Source organism: Bidens hawaiensis, unplaced genomic scaffold (genome assembly GCF_021521415.1).
Source record: "Bidens hawaiensis isolate Kalapana, Puna unplaced genomic scaffold, B.hawaiensis_p1.1 tig00014981_1, whole genome shotgun sequence".
In the NCBI taxonomy this organism is placed as follows: Eukaryota; Viridiplantae; Streptophyta; class Magnoliopsida; order Asterales; family Asteraceae; genus Bidens; species Bidens hawaiensis.
In genome coordinates, this window is record NW_027492330.1 from 527,638 (window position 1) to 547,660 (window position 20,023).

Sequence of the window (20,023 nt, forward strand, 5' to 3'; positions counted from 1 at the left end):
TACTTATCGTAAAATTTGTTTATTTCTATAATAACCTTTTGAATTTCAGTATCAACAACTTCAAAAAATAAATTTCTTTGGTCTTGTTCATTCCTTACTACTAAACACCTTTATTTGATAGTGTTCGTACTCACAAACACACCTGAAGAAACTTTCATAGCTCTACTTCTCTTCAATCAATTTACTTTAATTACAACAAGTCCTACATCAAAGTACGTATTTTATATTGTGCATCATATATTAATACAGTATTCTTCGTACTTTTAAGCATGTGTGAATTACATGTATATCAACTAGGTGTCTTCTTAGTTACCTTTAAAACCGTTAAACCGATCAAACTTTTCATTTTGAAATGAAACTCGCCTTTCTATAGTGTTATACATATTTTGTATACCTGGGTTAAAAGCGTTGTATTGCACATGGTTTTTATATAAAATTTACATGTACCTATTGGGTAATTTACATTTACCTAGCGGGTGATAATTTTTTATAGCTCCCATATAAAACACGCAGAAACCATTTCATCATTTCATAACTAAATAAATTAATATGTAAAATAAAAAGTAATTGCCCGTTAAACTAGAATATTAAAATGAAGTTGTTTTATAAAAAAATGACCATTCGTCACAGATACAACAAACATGAAGGTGGTACCCACTAAAAAATGTGTAAAATCATGACGAACGGTTTAGTTTACGATTTTTATAATTCCGGATCGTATAAACCAAACCGGAGTGTATGAGGTGGTTGGTCAATTTTAATTTATGTCATGTTGTTTATGCTTAATGCTATATTATACTTCTTTTACTATTCATATGATTCCTTTATATAAATGTATATTTTTGTCAAATTATAAGGCGATGTCTAAAAAAATCAAAAGCTCACCTTATAAGTTCTAAGAACGATGTTTCTAGCATGAGTTATACAACAAAGTATCATTAGTCTACCTGCTTATAATTAAATTTATGAGATATGTTTATTTTATATTACAACTAGCATATAACACTGTACCTATTTTTTCTTAATGCTTCAGTTAATGCATCTAAAAGTCTATTGTCAAACATTTCAAATGGCATTCCATCATTATTAATTTTATTAACTTGAATTTAATTTGAAAAATAAAAGTAATAATTTAAATTTACCAAGCATATTTGTTTTAATTATATTTTTCTTACGGTCTTTAATACGAACAATGCCTATTATATTCTGATGTTGCAGAAAAAAGAAAACAATGAAAACTCATCCTTAATATAATAAACAAAAAATATAGTTGTGTCACTTGACATTTAATTGGACTATCTTTATGGCACTTTAAGGTTCCAAATAAAACTATATCACATCTCACATTGCGCCAATGAGGAATCAAGAAGGAAGCCAACATTTATAAAAGACAAGGTAGTGCATCAAACTTATCATTATCATTAGGCGACACATGAACTATTGTGTATAGCTACTCAATTTTAAAAATATTTAATGCTATCCCAACTGGTTTTTTCGGGTTCTTTTTGCCGTTTGAAAGCTGGTTTGCGAACAACCAACCATTTATATTTTATTTTTTTGATTTATTTGTTGGTTGGACGACCAATATGGTCCAGTTTCTAAACACTGCTTTTATCTCAAATGGGTTAAAATATTAAATTTATTGAATTTTATTTGCTAACAAAAATCAAAATGATACGCTATTTATTCATAAATGAAATAACTAGATAAAAGTGACTGCAAGTCAATCCGACCCGCCCATTTTAAACTTATATTAATAATGATGTGCTTTAATTTAGATATGACATACTAAATGTGATTATATAAAGCCGACCTTAAATAACCTTTTTTCATTGATTAAAGCACTTTGAAAATTGTGAAACTTTTTAACATACTTAGGGGTCGGGTTATTCTCTAAAATTTAATTTTTAATAAACTTTCTACAAAAAAAATTTGTTTAAAGTTTCATTTCAAAAGCATAAGTATCAAATATAATTTATTTTTCTAATAACTTGATTAAACATAACTCGAATAAATCCATTCAAAACTAAACTGGTCGAAATTGCCACAATATGTAATGAATCATTTTGAGTTGCTAACTATATTGATTGCATGTTTTATATAGTTCTATTTTTTATTGACTATATATTTTTGAATAACCAAGTGATTATACTGACCTTTTGTTTTGTATAACAAATAAAAGGATTTTTGTGGAACTTGAGACCTAAATTTGAGTGTCTTTGTGTCACTTGACACCTTAAGGTTCAAAAGAAAAATGTACCATATTGTCCTAGAGAGAAATAAAAAAGGAAGCAAAATGAGTATTTACATACGGTTCAATATTCTACATCATTTGATAAGAACACAAAGATAAAAATGAAGACATAATATATATATATATATATATATATATATATAGAGAGAGAGAGAGAGAGAGAGAGAGATACGGTAAAGTCACAAATAAAACAATAAATGTTGTATAAAAAGAAATATTTAGATATTTAGAATTTCCATTTTCATATTGTTTAATATGTAATATAATATACCATATAATACATATTTATATGAACATCTAACACATTTTTTGCATTTCTTATAATGTCGTTGTTTGAATAACTTTATTTATTCCAACCCATGTTGCACACGGATACGTAACCTAGTTTACTATAATAAACTATTTGAGTTTTTCTATCACGATGACACTTCTCGATGGCTTATAAAAAGTAATGATTTTATTTTCTTTATTCAACTACTCTCTTTTTGTATTAACATGTAAAAAGTTATCACCAAGTCTCGTTAATGCTCTGTTTTCGAGTTCAATTAAATAAGAGAAAAGAAAAGAAAGGATTTTTTTTAAAAATTTCTTTCCCCATTTACCTTTCGTTTCTTTCTTTCCATTTCTTTCCGAATGGGAAAGAAAACAATTCATTCCAGTTACTCTTTATTTCTCCTTATTTTCCTTTCATCTGTTTTCTTTTCTTCCACTTAATGAAACTCAAGAACACAATTTTCTCCCATCTTTTTTTTTTTCATTCTTTTAACCTCTGGAACATAATAATTTTTTTCTTTCCCCACATTTCATTTCTTTTCTATCAATAAATTAACTCGGGAACACGTTATAAAAAGAAGAAAGGAAAGAAAATGGTGGTGTGTTCCCAAGATTTTTTGAAAGGAAAGAAACATTATGTTGTGTTCCCCATATTCATTAACTCGGGAACACAGTGTAAAAGGAAGGAAAGGAAAGTAGGGAAAATAAAAAAGAAAACTAATGGAAAACCTTTCTTTCCAAAATGGGAAGAATTAAAAAGAAAATAAACGAAAGAGGGAAAGGAGGAGAAATGGAAAAGAATACTCGTTAAATAAACTCGGGAACACAGAATGAAAGAGGGTGAAAGGAAAGGAAAGTTTTCCTTTCTATTCACTGTTTGGTTGGAGGAAGAATGTAATGAGAATGAAATGGATAATGGAATTAAATATGAATCATTACCATTTATTTATTTAGATTGGTTAACCTAGGGAAATAAAATTAATTATTACTTTATGTTGTTTAGTATCCACAGAAAATGCAGGGATAAAATAGAAATGATAAAAATGCTTCAATCTCAAAATATTTCTTTACCAAAATAAAGAATTACAATAGCGACGGTGGTGGTAGCTTTGGCTAGGTGTGTAAACGAGCTGAGCTGCTCGCGAGCTACTCGAGATCGGCTCGTTAAAAAACTCGATCGAGTCGAGCTTAATCGAGCTAGAACTCGAGCCTAAAAGTAAGCTCGCTTAATAAACAAGCACGATCCTGAGCTTCCCTTATCGAGCTCGAGCCGGCTCGCGAACCTAAACAAGCCTGTTGTTTATATAATTTTTTAAAAATATATATTTAATAATTATTAATTAATAGATATATGTTACGAAAAAATAAAAATAACTAATTAATATATATTATTTTATACATAAAATTATAATAGAAAAAATAAATAAAAATAATTATAATTATATAATAAGTAATTGATAAACCGAGCTCGAGCCGAGTTTGAGGTTGAAAATCTACTCACGAGCTGAACTAAAAATAGAGCTCAAAACCAACCGGGCTCAAATGTATGTAAATTAAACGAGCCGAGCTTGAGCCTAGTTGAGCAAGAGCTCAGCTCAGCTCGAGCTTTGAAAATAGAGCTTGAAACGAGCCGAGCTCGAGTCTATGTTAATTAAACAAGCTGAGCTTTAGCCTAGTCGAGCTTGAGCTCGGCTCAGGTCGTTTGCACCCCTAGCTTTGGCGACGACAATGGTGATGGCAGTGGTAGCCAGGTGGCCATGGGTGGTGCTTGCGGTGGCGATGGTTGGGGGGAGGGCGGTGGTCAAGCGGTAGCGATGGTGGCTACGACGATGATGGTGGTACCAGTGGTAGCGCTGGTGGTAAGGTGGTGGTAGCGATGGTGGTGATTGTTGAGAAAGTAATGTGAAAAAAAAAAAGTGGATATGAAAGAATGATTTTGTGTAATGAGATTTCATGTGTAATCATTGATTTCATTCCATTAAGCAATCAAACATTACTTTTTTCATTCCCTTATAATGAGTCATTTCATTCATGCTCTCATTCCTACATACCAAACACTACCTACGTATTGATTCCCTTACATCCACCACTTTTGACAAGTGACAGGACACCAATTGAAACCCAAGTTTGATCTCCACTTGTCACTTTTGGTAGATTATGGCGATGAAGGAGTTGAGCTAGGTTTTGTGAAGTTGTCAGTTCGAATCCCGAGCCCATCTGGATTTTCGTCTCACCTTGTGTTACGCCAGAGAGTTCTGCTCTTGTGGTGGCATGACGGCTGTCAAGAGACAGTCGGCGGTATGATTTTTCGTGAAAACGCACAAGCCAAGCTCAGCATGGGCCTAATTAAAAAAAAAAGTGTTTCTATAAAGAAAAGGTATCGAGTCGTCCTTTGTTTTTGTATTACAAAATTTGGCCACTACAAAAACAAAAGTAGTTCGTCACTTTCGACAAATAGACAGTGGTTGGTCATTTGCCAACTGTGTACTTAAGAAACCTCGTTCTCAGTAGGCCCAGAGTGTTCATCTTTCTGCTCAACAATCTCACACAACCAAATGGCGCAAGTGAAGAACAAGCAGATCGTGTTGAAGGACTACGTAAATGGGTTCCCCAAGGAATCCGACATGCTCCTCCTTACTTCCTCAACCATCAACAACCTCAAACTTCCAGAAGATTCCAACGGCGTTCTCATGAAGAATCTTTATCTATCATGTGATCCGTACATGCGTGGTCGAGCAATTCTCAAGGAAGTTACATCGATTCCTTCACCCCTGGTTCGGCCAGTGACTTCATATTTTCAATAATTAAACGATCATTCTTTGGGTTACGATCAATTCGAATTATATATACTATACTAGGAACATCATATCATAATTTTTCTGTATTTATTGTTTAAACTGTAAATGTGCATTGTAAAACCAACTCTTTTTGATAAACTACGTACATTGATTGATCTTGGAGTCATAATATTACTACGGATAACCCATCGAACACGGCTAAGTAGCTCCACAACCTCAGGCACAAGGAACCCAAAAGTATCAAATGCAAAAGGAATAACATGTGTTGGTTTTCAATGCACACTTTAAATGTATATTTACATAATCATAACTATTTTATACAAAATTATGATAAAAATAACTATCTAAAATATATCACATTATATTATATATGAAAAATTAAAATTATAATTATAATATATAAATATAATCATAAGTGCATAAAAATTAGTTGATGAAATATAAACTGACCCGAGCTCATGCTTTGGAAATAGAGCTCGACTTGGCTCGTTTTCATAAGATGATTCATCCATCCACTTGGTGTTATTTGAAATATTATTAAAGAACATAATGTGCAATTTCAGCTTGTGTTTTGATGTAAGTTTTACTATTTTGTAGCCTATAGAGGGAATTGGAGTAGCTAAAGTTATTGATTCTGGACATTCGAAATTTAAAAAAGGTGACCTGGTTTCTGGAATGACCAGATGGGAGGAATACAGCATTATAAAATCACCCGAATCTTTAGTCAAGATTGAGGATACTGATGTGCCTCTATCTTATTATACAGGAATTCTTGGTATGCTTTCTGTTTAAATTGATGTATATAAATTAATGTTTAATGAGCCAAGCTTGAACCTCAAGGTCCTGTAAGTTAAACAAGCCGAGTTTGAGCCTAATCGAGCTCCGGCTCACTCGACTTGTTTACACCTCTTAGGTGCAACAGTAATTATACAAAATTAAGAGGATTCTTCATGTGTCTTACCTTTTACTTAAAATGGGTCTGATTTTGGTGATGTTTTCTCTTAACATGTCAAACCAGTAAAACGAAGAAAAAATAACTAAAAAGTACCTGTCATACAAGTCAAAAGTCGCAGAAAGTGTACTTTTAATGCATACAATCTTCTAATTATGTTATTTCAAGTTTAGATTACAAATGAAATAATAGTCTTTGTAATCATGTCTCAAATTAATGAGTTATAAAAAGCATTGGACAAATAGTGCTTAGGTCAATCCGGCCTGTTAGCCCAATTAGCCATGTCTACGGCTCTATTTTCAGTTCCTCATGATTTTTATCTTTGGATCGTTATTTAGGTATGCCTGGTATGACTGCTTATATTGGTGAAGAAACGTGGATCTACTCACTGGTAGCAGATCTACTTTCCTCGGGTGTGATTAAACTATTTCACCGATGGTTCTTCTGGATCCGAGTTCTTCCACCTACAAAATGAACAGCGCCGTTACTTACCCCTCAGAAAGGGACAGAGGGGTCCTCTTTGGGGTAACCCTCCGGCGTGAGAATCAGTATCTTTTGGAGAAGATAATAATGTTTGTAGGTAAGTCAATCTCAAGAGTATTGCTGAATCGCTGAATACCCTTGATGATGTGACTGTGTGTTTTTCTGTAACTGACTGTGAGTGAATATAATTCAATATGATTGAATGTGATATCACTGCTTGTAACTGTCAATGATTGAGTGTGAATGAATGTGTCATCAAAGTGGAGTTGATGCTGTATTTATAGTGCTAGGGTTTCCACTGGTTGGGCTCAGCCTCGTTGGCCTCCTCCAATCGCACTGCGCCATGTGTCCTCTGGGACACCTGGCGCTTTCTCGTTGGTTGTAATCATGTGGTAGCACATGTGTCATGCTGAGTTGTCGACCCTTCATTTGGCAGCTGTCAACATCAGCATATTCTTACTCCTTAAAAAGATGCCTTCTAGAAGATTGTCTGACGTGCACAATCAAGGTTGCCCTAATCCTGATTTGGATAAGGACGAGGTTGATTATGTGCACGTGTGATATGCGCCCATCCTGAGGATGCGCGAAGTCTTCTTTTTATTCTCACGCGCAGATATTTCATGCGCAGGTGTGATATGCACGAGCGTGTGATATGCGCCACGCGCTGGTGCGCCACGCGCATATGTGACGCGCGAGCATATGTGATGTGCAAGAGCATGCGATATGCGCCGCGCGCATATGTGATGCGCGAGCATATGATGCCTGAGCATGTTTTGTATGCGCCATGCGCCTGGGTTTTGGCTTTGTGCCTTCATAATGTCTTTATCTTGTGGGTTGACCCGCCTTACTTGGTGTTGAGGCGGGTACATACCTCTTCAAGCCCCCCCAGTCTAATGTGTGTCTTATCTCGCGCGAGCGCGGTAAGATAGATATTAGACTCACTGAGTTGTCCTTTTGTAGGGGGTTTTGTCGTTTTCTTGGTTGTTTCCATCGTCGCGCGAAGTTCTATCCATTTGGTTGAAAACGAAAGGTCCAAACACGTGGTTGGTTGGTGATGACGTGCGCCGTAAACATGTCAGACGTTTCGTGTGCTCGAGGTGCTACAGTTGCCTTTCACGTCCCCTCACAGCTGTCTTGAACACGTGTCGCACTCGCATTGGTTAGTACCTGCGAGTGGGGGCGCGTGTCTGTTCCGTGGCAGGTCGGTTTGTCACCTCACACAGCTGTTAGGGACACGTGTCGCGCCTTCGTTGGGTTGCCCCTGCGAGTGGGGGCGCGTGGAATCCGATCAGCTGCCACTTTTCTCTCTCCTGGTCCTATAAAAGCAGGCCCTTAGGAAATTTTTATCTTCATCTTCATTGTTGCGAAAATTCAAATTTCTGCTTTCACATTCTGATTTGAGTGTTTTCATCGATTCGAATCCTCGATTATCGGCTATTACAGTTGTATGTCTGATAGTTCATACTCGTCTAGCCCTTCAATCACCTCCGTTGCCTCTCGAAGACGCCGTGTGAAATCTGTGGTGATGTCGACATTGAAGCAAAAAGGAAAGGGGAAGAAGGTTGTTGAAACCACATCGGAGGAAGTAGGGAGGACCAAGGCCACCAAAAGGTGGAATGAAATCCCCTGCAAATTGAAGCAGGCCGATCTCGACAACCTCATCGCCTCTCAGGGCTTTCCCACCCTGTTTGGCTGCATGTTGCCTAGGTCCGGGCAAACGGCGGCGCCAATGAAGAAACGTGGATCTACTCACTGGTAGCAGATCTACTTTCCTCGGGTGTGATTAAACTATTTCACCGATGGTTCTTCTGGATCCGAGTTCTTCCACCTACAAAATGAACAGCGCCGTTACTTACCCCTCAGAAAGGGACAGAGGGGTCCTCTTTGGGGTAACCCTCCGGCGTGAGAATCAGTATCTTTTGGAGAAGATAATAATGTTTGTAGGTAAGTCAATCTCAAGAGTATTGCTGAATCGCTGAATACCCTTGATGATGTGACTGTGTGTTTTTCTGTAACTGACTGTGAGTGAATATAATTCAATATGATTGAATGTGATATCACTGCTTGTAACTGTCAATGATTGAGTGTGAATGAATGTGTCATCAAAGTGGAGTTGATGCTGTATTTATAGTGCTAGGGTTTCCACTGGTTGGGCTCAGCCTCGTTGGCCTCCTCCAATCGCACTGCGCCATGTGTCCTCTGGGACACCTGGCGCTTTCTCGTTGGTTGTAATCATGTGGTAGCACATGTGTCATGCTGAGTTGTCGACCCTTCATTTGGCAGCTGTCAACATCAGCATATTCTTACTCCTTAAAAAGATGCCTTCTAGAAGATTGTCTGACGTGCACAATCAAGGTTGCCCTAATCCTGATTTGGATAAGGACGAGGTTGATTATGTGCACGTGTGATATGCGCCCATCCTGAGGATGCGCGAAGTCTTCTTTTTATTCTCACGCGCAGATATTTCATGCGCAGGTGTGATATGCACGAGCGTGTGATATGCGCCACGCGCTGGTGCGCCACGCGCATATGTGACGCGCGAGCATATGTGATGTGCAAGAGCATGCGATATGCGCCGCGCGCATATGTGATGCGCGAGCATATGATGCCTGAGCATGTTTTGTATGCGCCATGCGCCTGGGTTTTGGCTTTGTGCCTTCATAATGTCTTTATCTTGTGGGTTGACCCGCCTTACTTGGTGTTGAGGCGGGTACATACCTCTTCAATTGGTTTCTATGAAATTTGTGCTCCAAAGAAAGGAGAGTATGTATTCGTTTCAGCAGCTTCGGGAGCAGTTGGTCAGCTCGTTGGTCAGTTTGCAAAGTTGTCAGGATGCTATGTTGTTGGAAGTGCTGGTTCAAAAGAAAAGGTCTGCGTGTTTTAAACGTTTACCATAGGCTCTACTAATTCCTTGCTACAAATTTGATGATTTTTATTATTTTTTTTTATCTAAGCCATTTTTGTATGTATTTCATCACTAAAGGTTGATTTGCTGAAGAATAAATTTGGATATGATGAGGCGTTTAACTATAAGGAAGAGCAAGATCTAGATGCGGCTCTAAAAAGGTTAGCCTTAAACATAGTTGTCACTCGAGATTAAATTAATAAACAATAGTTAAAAAAGAAAACAGCCAAACCTTAGAATGACCCATTGAAATAGTAATATAATTATTGTATTCGTATAAAAGATCTTTAAAAAAGGTATGAACAAAATATGTTCCGGGCCAACTCAGCGAACACATTTTGACCTATTCTAATTTGACACCTCTAAGCAACATAAAGAGCGACCCTTATTAGTATGGGTGTAACGAATCAGCAGAGCAGAGCCGAGCCCAAGCTCGAGCTTGGCTCATTTATAGATCCATTTCCAAAGCTCGAGCTGGCTCATTTATTATTTATTAAATTTTCATAACTATCTTTATATGCATTTATAATGTAATTTTATGTATAAAAATAATATATATTTTTCTTTTTTTATCATAGTTTTATATATAACAATAATTGTTATAAAAATATATTAAATAAAAGTTATAAAAATAATAGGCTTGCAAGCCTAGTCAAGCTGAGACGCGAGCTCAAGCTAGTTTATTAATGAGTTCCAATATGTTTAGACTCGACTTGATTCGAACATAATCATCATCATCATCATCGTACTCAGTATATCCCACCAATAGCAAAGCTATGGTAAGGTCTGAAGAAGGTAAGATGTAGACAGCCTTACCTCTACCCCGTAGGAATAGAGAGACCGCTTCCAGTGAGCCCCCGGCTCGATAGTAGTTTTGCATCAAGCTTTGATTCAAACATAATATATGTGTTTATTAAATGACTATTTTGCCCTTAATATGTGGCAAGGTACTTTCCCGATGGAATCGATATTTACTTTGAGAACGTTGGGGGAAAAATGTTGGAGGCAGTACTCTCAAATATGAGATTTAACGGTCGGATTTCAGCTTGCGGGATGATTTCACAATACAATCTAGAGCAAGGGGAGGGGGTGGGCAACCTAACGCACATAGTAACAAAAAGTCTGCGCATGCAAGGGTTCATTGTGAGCAATTACTTTCACATGTTTCCAAAGTATTTGGAAATGGTATGCCTTTGATCAAACAAGGAAAGATTAGTTACATTGAAGATGTTGCTGAAGGGCTCAAGAGTGCGCCCGCGGCTTTGATCGGGCTCTTTTCTGGTAGAAACGTTGGGAAGCAAGTGGTGGTTGTGGCCCGTGAATGAGACGACATTTTGTATGCGTCTGTTTTATGAACATGTGTGGACTGTTTGTATTTTTGTTTTAATAATGAGCCGGGTTGATTTAAATAAAACATTATTTGTAAACTCGAGACTTTAAGTACTAAATCAAACTTAGTTGGGTTTGGATCAAATACAAATGAAATTAGCGTGCTAATTGTGAGAATCAGGTAGAGTAATTATGTAATAATTACTCTACTTGTATATATAGTTACTCTACCTGATTCTCTCAATTAGTACGATAATTTTATTTGTACGTTAACTTTCCCAACTTAGTTAATGTAGAAGGTAAAAACTAGCGTTTTATACTTGCTAATTTGATATTGGTCTTGCTATTTTTACCGGAGGAATATTGGTTTTAAATAATCCCAACTATGCTCTATTGGTAAATAACGGTCCCAACTTCAAAGTTGGCTAGTGGCAGTACAAACTAAAACGGTATTTGTTTTAAACAGACCACGACTAACAGAGGGTAACTCCGTTAGTGATTTTCTGACGTGGCACGCCTGCTTGTCAAAAATTGCTTATGTGGCGAATACGTGGATGCTTACGGGGAAAAAGTTGAGGGTGGTTTTGGGTTTCTTTCAAGGTCCAAGGGTGTAAAATGAAACATTGAATTATAACTTCCATCTTCATCATTTTCGGCATCTTATCCTCCTCAGTCCATATCATAGCTTTGCAATTGGTGGAATTTACGGAGTACGATGATGATATTCATCATTTCAACCACGTTTTTCCGGCCGATGATTCTGGCATCTACTCCGGCGAGATTTTAACGCCAAATTAGTGACCGAAATGTTTAAAACAGGGAATGCACGACGTGTTTATTTGTGGAAAAAAAAGAAAAAAAGTGAATATCTATTAGGGAGTTTGGCAAACAAATCCTCAGAAACACCAATAAGAATACTTTCGGCATGAACTTTCCCTCTCCAAGCTTGTTTGTAGGATAAATCCGCCATAAATCTTTGACCAACAATTTTCATAATATCCTTTCCTTTGTCGTTAATCAAATTCTCAATGCAATGAGTGACAACTTTTTTATTTGCGTTGCGATTATGAGGGAGTGTTTGCGTTTTAGAACAAGTGTGAACGTCATTAAAAAACAACACATAAAAAGCTTGTGTCCTAGACGTTGAGTGACCGCAAAAGCCACTCATAACCTTCCGAATTACAACATACATCAAATCGTTGTTTAGAAGATCTACTGGTTTTAAACTCAAAGCCTTCTGTTAGTGCCATCATTCCTAGTTCCAGCTGTAATGCTTCTTTGTTTAAAATTGGATTGACAGACAAGCACACTTCAGACTTTTTTTGATTTCAAAGAACCTTCAAGAAGTAATGCTTGGTGATGCTGATGAACAAAACTATCTTCTGAAAATTCAGCAACAAAAGAAGGTTCAAGATGACAATCATTTTTTTCTTTATGATCTGAAAACCCACCATCAACTTCATAGGATGAATCAAAAGGTATGTTCAGATCCGGCATTTATAAAGACTCCTTTTCAACTGGAAAATGATCGTTGAAAGAAATAGGATCTAACTTCAACTTACCTTTATCATCTTGAACAACACGTTTAAAAAAACTCGACATGTCATAATCGTCTTCTATATCAATAGGGTGCAGGTCTGTTGAGAAAATATAAGATAATCTTGAAATATTGGTAAAACTAAACCGAAGTTTAATGTATTTCATCAGGTCTAAATAGCTCATTTTAGATCTTAGAGTTGCACCGTGCCATTTACAATCAAGTGGAAGGTATTTACAAGTTCCTTTTCCAAATTCCCAGTTGCCACCGTAACAAACTACAATATTATCGCCTTCCATTTTTTAAGTGAAGATCATTAAGTGACAAGAATAAAAAAACAAGCCTCTAATGTAAGTAAATAACCATATAATATGATCTAGTATTGGGCCACGACTTAGTGGATGTAAACATAGGTATGTAACAACATGTTGGCGGTGAAGAAGATAGGGCACGACTTGTTTTCGCTAACAGGTAGACCACGACTCATTTCTGCTCTACACAGGTGCTCCACGGTGCCTTTGTGGACAAAACAGGGAATGCACGACGCGTTAATGTTTAAAACATGTAACGTAAGACAAGTTACCATTTACAAGATCTACATCCCACAATGGAGGATGTCTTGGATCCTCTCTGTTAACAAGATTTGAATTTACACAATCTGGTGCTTCGGTAAAACACGGAGGAAGAATCGACCAACGAAAACCTCCTTTGGCAACACAAAAGAATTATATGCTTCCAACCGATCATTCATAATATGCTTCACCCAGCCATGCACATGCTGAAAAGGTATAATAACATAAAACATATTACTTGATTTAGTAAAAATAGGTAGGAATTCATATGACAGACAGTTATTATTACACTTGCTTTGAGATAGCCACCATATTCAACACCCAAAAGACAACCCTTTCCACTAATTGACCTTTCAAGTCTTGAAAATACTAAACGCATGAGTTGAACCCGGCTTTAATTAATACCTCACGCATCGTATGGTGTTTACCATACGTTAGCACCATAAATGCATCTTCAACCCTATGTTAGCACCAGAAACGCATCGTCAACCCTATGTTTTGTCAACAAGTCGCCGGCCATGAGATCTGGTAAGCCGTTGCCGGCGATGTGAACACGGGTGTCAGGTATGGCAGCCCGGCGTCGACGTCATGAACAAGAGCATGTATACAGCGCGTCTGCGATGAAATGGCATGGAGAACACATCGTAGACGACCTATTCCGACCACGTGTCATTCTCCGGTTCGTTTAGTAACACGTCGTTGGTATTCCCTAACATGTCGACGGCAACGAGATACCTATGGGAGAAAACTGAAAACTTGAATTTGGAGGGACAAATTCGGAATCTCATTTTGTAAATTGGCCATTTTGGGGATTTTACCTAAAGTTAAAGATGAACACTTTGGATTTCACCTACTAATATTATTTAGGGGGTTATTTAAGAGCATTCTCGGCAGATCCCCATCTCTATCTATATAATTACATTAAAAACACTACATTTTTTCACGTGTTCAATTAAATAATACTTTTTTATACATTTATTATTACAGTTTTCACTCTTTTTTACTCACAACCAATTCAATAAATATTAAAAAAATAAATTGGGGCAAACAAAGTAGTCTCTCCAAATTTACAAAAAATCACTGTATTTTTCATCCTATAATTTATACTCACAACCACTCATAATATCACCCTATAATTTACAAAACTCTCTCACATCCACATCATTTTAAGGGGCTGTTGAAATGCTCTAAGGTAGCTAGAGAGACTAATCAATTGCACACCAACAAGAACATTCAATCTTAAAGTTCTGCACAGGATGTGCATGGTCATATTGATCTATTGAAGAAGTAAAAGTAACAAGTGCTACAAGCCAATGAGGAGTCCCAAAAGAAAGGTGGAAAGGAGAACCGATAAACGAGCTGGGAGGTCAATGATATAAATGCACAAGAAGACAAACTATTAGAGAGAATATTATAGGATAAATTATTAGAGTTTGATTATTATAAAGTTACCCGTAATTAGAAGATTATATTTGATTATATTTCCTTGTATTTATCTCATTGTAATCCCATATATAGTTGATCAATAATACATTACGCAGGGCCGGCCCAAGGGGAGGGTGAGGAGGGCAACGGACCCAGGTCCACTATCCCGAGAGGCCCTTCATAACATTCTTCTAATCTAATGTGTTTCTCAACTTTATTAGGTAAATGAACATTTGGCGTGCTGACAAATGTTAAATGATTGTTTATGCTGCAGGTTGCATCCGTTGTGACTGTGTGGAATCAAATCTAGCATGCGTACGTAGCTCGTAGCTAATATGTGGAATGAAGCCTTGAATAAACGGCTCGGTACTCAGGTTTGCTATAATTTTCTTTAAATTTATATGACATGGTGTTTAATGATAATAAATGAATTAATTATGACTATAAAATATATAGAGTTAAATACGGTTTTAATTCCTTTGGTTTGACCCAAATAACCCTTTTGGTCCATTTGTTTAAATTTGACTTTTTTAGTCAAAAGTTGCATTTTCGTATCATTAGATTCTAGCGCACCAACCTCTCCAATTTTTCTATTAGCTTTTATTATTAAAAGACCAAAATACCCTTGAACTTTATGTGTTACTTAGTCATAATAAACGATTTTGTTACTTTGACTAAGTAACAGAATAGGATATTTTGGTCCTTCGATAAAAAATTAACAGAAAATTTGGACGATGTTAGTGAATTGGAATTTATACGAAAAATTAAATTATTGAACCAAAAAACACAATTTAAACTAATAGACTAAAAAGGCTATTTGGGTAGAATCACAGGAATTAGAATGATATTTTACTCAAATAGAATGATATTTTACTCAAATGTGTATATTGTTTGCCCAATCCTATCTATTTTTCATTTACCCATTTGACCTCTTACAGAAAACCATAACCTAATCGACGCATTCTTAAATGAATGGGTCAAAATTATGCTGATGCGGGTTGACTTTATGAAGGGGCTTGAACTTTTTGAAATTTTAGTGGAAGTTGAAAGATGTAGTTCGTCATTTAATTATTAACGATATCCGAACAAGATGATTGGGTATACGGCGATGGAAAGTCAACTTTTTGTGTTGCGTCCGTTCTTGAAATGTACAAACAAGCAAGCCTCTTTGGAGATTTTGTAGATCAAATTCAAGTTGCTGAGTCTATAGTTAATCAATCGATTCGATTCGCCTGCCAAAGTGGTGTAATGAATGTGACACAGTTGAGTTACCATTTTGTCAAATTAAATGGAAACATCGAATGGAGTTACCTAGATATTATCGATAGTTGTCAGTCACCGCCCCCGATAACGAAGTTACCTATTATGGGTGGAATGATTCTAGAGTGTAAACTATTTCCCCTTCTTATTTAATGGTGAAGGATATGTTTAGACTGAAATCTGAATGTTGTCAACACATGTAGTAGTAGATTGTTGGATGTTTATTGCAATTGCAATATTACCACCCCAAAGAGAGGCATACACTTAAAACGGTCCGGACTTCATTATACTATTGGTTAAAGCTTGGTGAGGAGAAAATGTTTAAGGTTAGTGTTAATTAATTATTAGATCAAAACTGTTTTAATTAATAACTATTTGCTAAATGCTGAATTAGCTACTAATTTTAAATGAAAGAAATTGCTTTTGTTTTTTTGAAATTCTCATCTCTCAAAGAGATGAATGATCAAACTTTTAGTACGTAGTATCTATTTGTCTTGATGATGGATTTATTTGTGTGTATACTTTTTTTCAATTTTGTTAACTTTGTTGTTATTTTTTGATGAAACTTTTGCTCGTTGTGGTTAGTCACACTTGAAATTGGTTATATTTTGTTACAAGTATTCTATTTTTTGCATTTAAAAATGTTCTTAACTTTCATTTATAATGCCTATGTGAACATGAACCCTTTTGATGAAATGTTCTATCATTTTTGGTTCATTTTAATCATAAAATTTTGTTTAGAATGCAAAGAAAAAATGTACTCATATTATTATGACATTAAAAAATATGTTGTCGTTTGAAATTATACATGCAATCTATTGACAATTTTTATATTTTTACCTGTGTAATACACGGGTCAATAACCTAGTTATAGAATAAATTATTAGAGTTTGATTATTATACTGTTACCGTAATTAGAAGATTGTATTTGATTATTTCCTTGTATTTATCTCGTTGTATTCCCATATATAGTTGATCAATAATACATTACGCAGGGCCGGCCCAAGGGGAGGGCGAGGAGGGCAACGGACCTAGGTCTACTATCCCGAGAGGCCCATCATTGTTAAAAATATATATTTTATATTTTATATGTAGTTTTGTTTTAACACAAAAACATACAAAATGACTCTTTGGTTGAATAGAAAGTTTTCTAGACTCTGGAAAGAAAGGTCATTGGTTCAATTCCTACAATTCGTATTATTTTCTAATAGAAAAAAACTTTTATTTATTTCATATGAGTAATTTTAGTAATATGTTTATTATTATTTGTTTGTTTTAGGTTTTTGAAAGACAATCTAATTGGTAAAATTGTCAAATTATCTTGCTATTACATAATTGAGAGGTCGATTATAGAGGGCCGTTTTTTTACTCGTCCCGGGTCTCAAAATTTTAAGGGGTTCTCGAAGACAGCCATGACATTACACTTTACGGGGATTCTACATGGTATCAGAGCCTTAGAGGTTCTGACATGTTTATTTCTCCTCTTCTTGTTCTCGTCCCGCCCCGAGGACGTTTGTACACATATATATCGTTGACTATGGTTAACCCGCTGGCCGCTGCCGCATTTTGATTGGTCGCTGTAGATTATAATTTACCGCCACCGCCATAGACTAAGGTCTATCCCTGTCGCCACTTTCTATCTCAAATCCATACATGACACACCTAAGGACAGAAGTAAAAGCCAACGCTTCATCACACGCTGCCAACTATTTGGTTATGTTTTTCGGTTCTGAGTGCAATATAGAATCGTGTTTTAAACTTGAAGAACCACTTTTGACTTTTGAGTTATTTGATCATTCTCAACTTTATTTTTCCTTTTAGAGTATTTATTTTTGCCTTCTCGGCAATTCTTATATTTATCTTGTTATTGCCTTTGTTTTTACTTTTTTTCTAATTAAGAAAAAAACCTTATCGTTTGATTGAAAAAAAAGTGTAGTTTTTTTCTGGAAAATTAGAAATAAATAATCTCACCTTTTATGTATTGGCCGATAATAATTTCACCTTTAAAAATCACTACCAATGGTCCCACCTTTCAACTATTTTTATCACAATGGTCATTCGTTAAAAAATACTTAACGTCGTTAAGTTTTTTCCTAGTTTCAAATCGATGTTTTAGGGCTTTTGATCGGAAGAAGGATACGATCGACCGATGTAAAACTTATCTCAAAATGGTGATCCAAATGATGAAACAATGTTTCAATTCGGGTGCTTAAATCAAGCCATTTGAATCACCGTTTCGAGATAAGTTTTATATCAGTCGACTCATATCGTTCTTCCGATCAAAAGCCCTAAAACATCGGTTTGAAACCAGGGAAAAACATAACGACGTTAAGAACGGAGGACCAGTGAGAAAAAATAGTTAAAAGGTGGGACCGTTGCTAGTGATTTTTAAAGGTTGGATTATTATCGACTAATACACAAAACGTGGGATTATTTATTTCCAAATTTCCTTTTTTTATTTATTTAGTTTATGTCCCATTACAAAGTTCTTTTGCTCTGTAATTTGTTTAGCTTTTGTTTTTTTTTCTCCGTCATTAATTTTGTAAAAAGAAAAGGTAGTTTTTATTTATTATTATGTTGCCGTTGTGCTGTCAAGTCGTTGCTTCGGCCTACTCAGTTTTAGCTCCTTCAGTTGCAGTCGAAGCTCCTATCATCATGCCTATCCGTTGCCTAACTAAGGTCAAGACGCTACCGATCTTCTTAGATTCTATAACCAATCGAGTTCCTTCTCCATGTGACAGTCAATCGTGTATCTTCACAAGCTTTGCCCTCCAGTCAAAGCATCTGATTTTCAACTGCTCTGACTGCGGGAGAATATTAGAGAGAATATTATAGAATATATTATTAGAGTTTGATTATTATACTGTTACCGTAATTAGGAGATTGTATTTGATTATATTTTCTTGTATTTATCGCTTGCAATCCTATATATAGTTGATCAATAATACATTACACCTGACGGGGTTTTCTTTATTCTACACAAACCAAGAGATCAAAGCAAAATCAATGAAGGCAGGGGAGAAAATCAGAGTCAAATCACCAACAGATGTGAGGAGGTACTAATTACAATCTGAATGTATCAACACATGAGGGAACTAAGAAGGATACGGCAAGATACACCCCACCCTAAAGAGGGGTGGCGTGTCAATATCATAGTATTCAATATGTGAGACCTCATTTCAAAGTTAAATGCTAAAGTACAAAGCCCAAATGTTGATTATTTATTACATATAGTAGAGTTGCCAAATCTAGCTTAAGTAGAGATGCTACAAAAACGACTAACATTTTGCATTCAAATCTTAGAACTCAATTATTTTCTCTCTCTTGGCTCCTCACCCGGAGTAACCTATGAATCTGTTATGAAAAAGATTTACAGAATGAGTCGAATACTCAGTACGAATAAAATGCTCAAGTAAAGGAATAATAATAATTAAGTAAACATTTGTTTATAACAAGATAAAAAAAATACTATATGACATGATATAAAATGATATGATGCAAGTATGCAAGCCAATAAGGTAAATCGTATCATATGGATGATACCCACGAGCCGAAACATATAACATATCAGTGCGGCTACATAGGTTGCAGACTATGCACCCAATAGTGTGATGGGGGTGTTGGCATACACCAGCCATCCGCAAATATCAAATACATATAACCTATGATCGATTAATACGCCTCCTAATTGGCCGAGTACCTCGCTAGTACAATGGAGGCAATCTCGCCGTCATGGTGGGTGCAAACAACATTTATGCCACTAGTTGGCCAAACGGCGATAACCGAGCCTTAAGGCGAAATAAATTAGATCCGATTAATATTCCAAAGACATTTAGGAGTTCCAAAAGAATGCGAAACAGCAACGGATTTTAACAATCGAGCACGAAAATAACAAGTGGAGGGGTAAGAATCCGAACCTCAAAAGATGTTGCACTATGATGTTAGGCTCGTTCCTTTTAAGAGGTTGTGATTTACGTTTTTAAGTTACTTATCAATTCTTGTCATTTAATTACATAATTTTCTTGTTTGTATTTTAACTATATTTAGGATATGTTTGGCAAAACTAGTTTGGCAGAACCAGTGTTTTAAATACCGGTTCATACCGGCCGGTTGAACAGGTGATACCGGGTTTCGCATATCAGGGTTTTCAAAACACAAACCGCCACTGTTTTGCACCACCATTGGAGCAATGTTTCCAGATCTAAGGTTTTCATAGCACAAATCAGAAGTTGCTG

General features: G+C 35.9%; 1 pseudogene across 1 annotated transcript; it reads left to right on the plus strand.

Annotated features, from left to right (window-relative positions):
- The first annotated feature begins 5,993 nt into the window (after positions 1–5,993).
- LOC143548255 (2-alkenal reductase (NADP(+)-dependent)-like) lies at positions 5,994–11,047 on the plus strand (annotated as a pseudogene). The gene is made up of 5 exons (XR_013137921.1): positions 5,994–6,100; positions 6,616–6,638; positions 9,486–9,629; positions 9,744–9,826; positions 10,613–11,047. The product of XR_013137921.1 is annotated as a 2-alkenal reductase (NADP(+)-dependent)-like (transcript).
- The last annotated feature ends 8,976 nt before the right edge of the window (positions 11,048–20,023 follow it).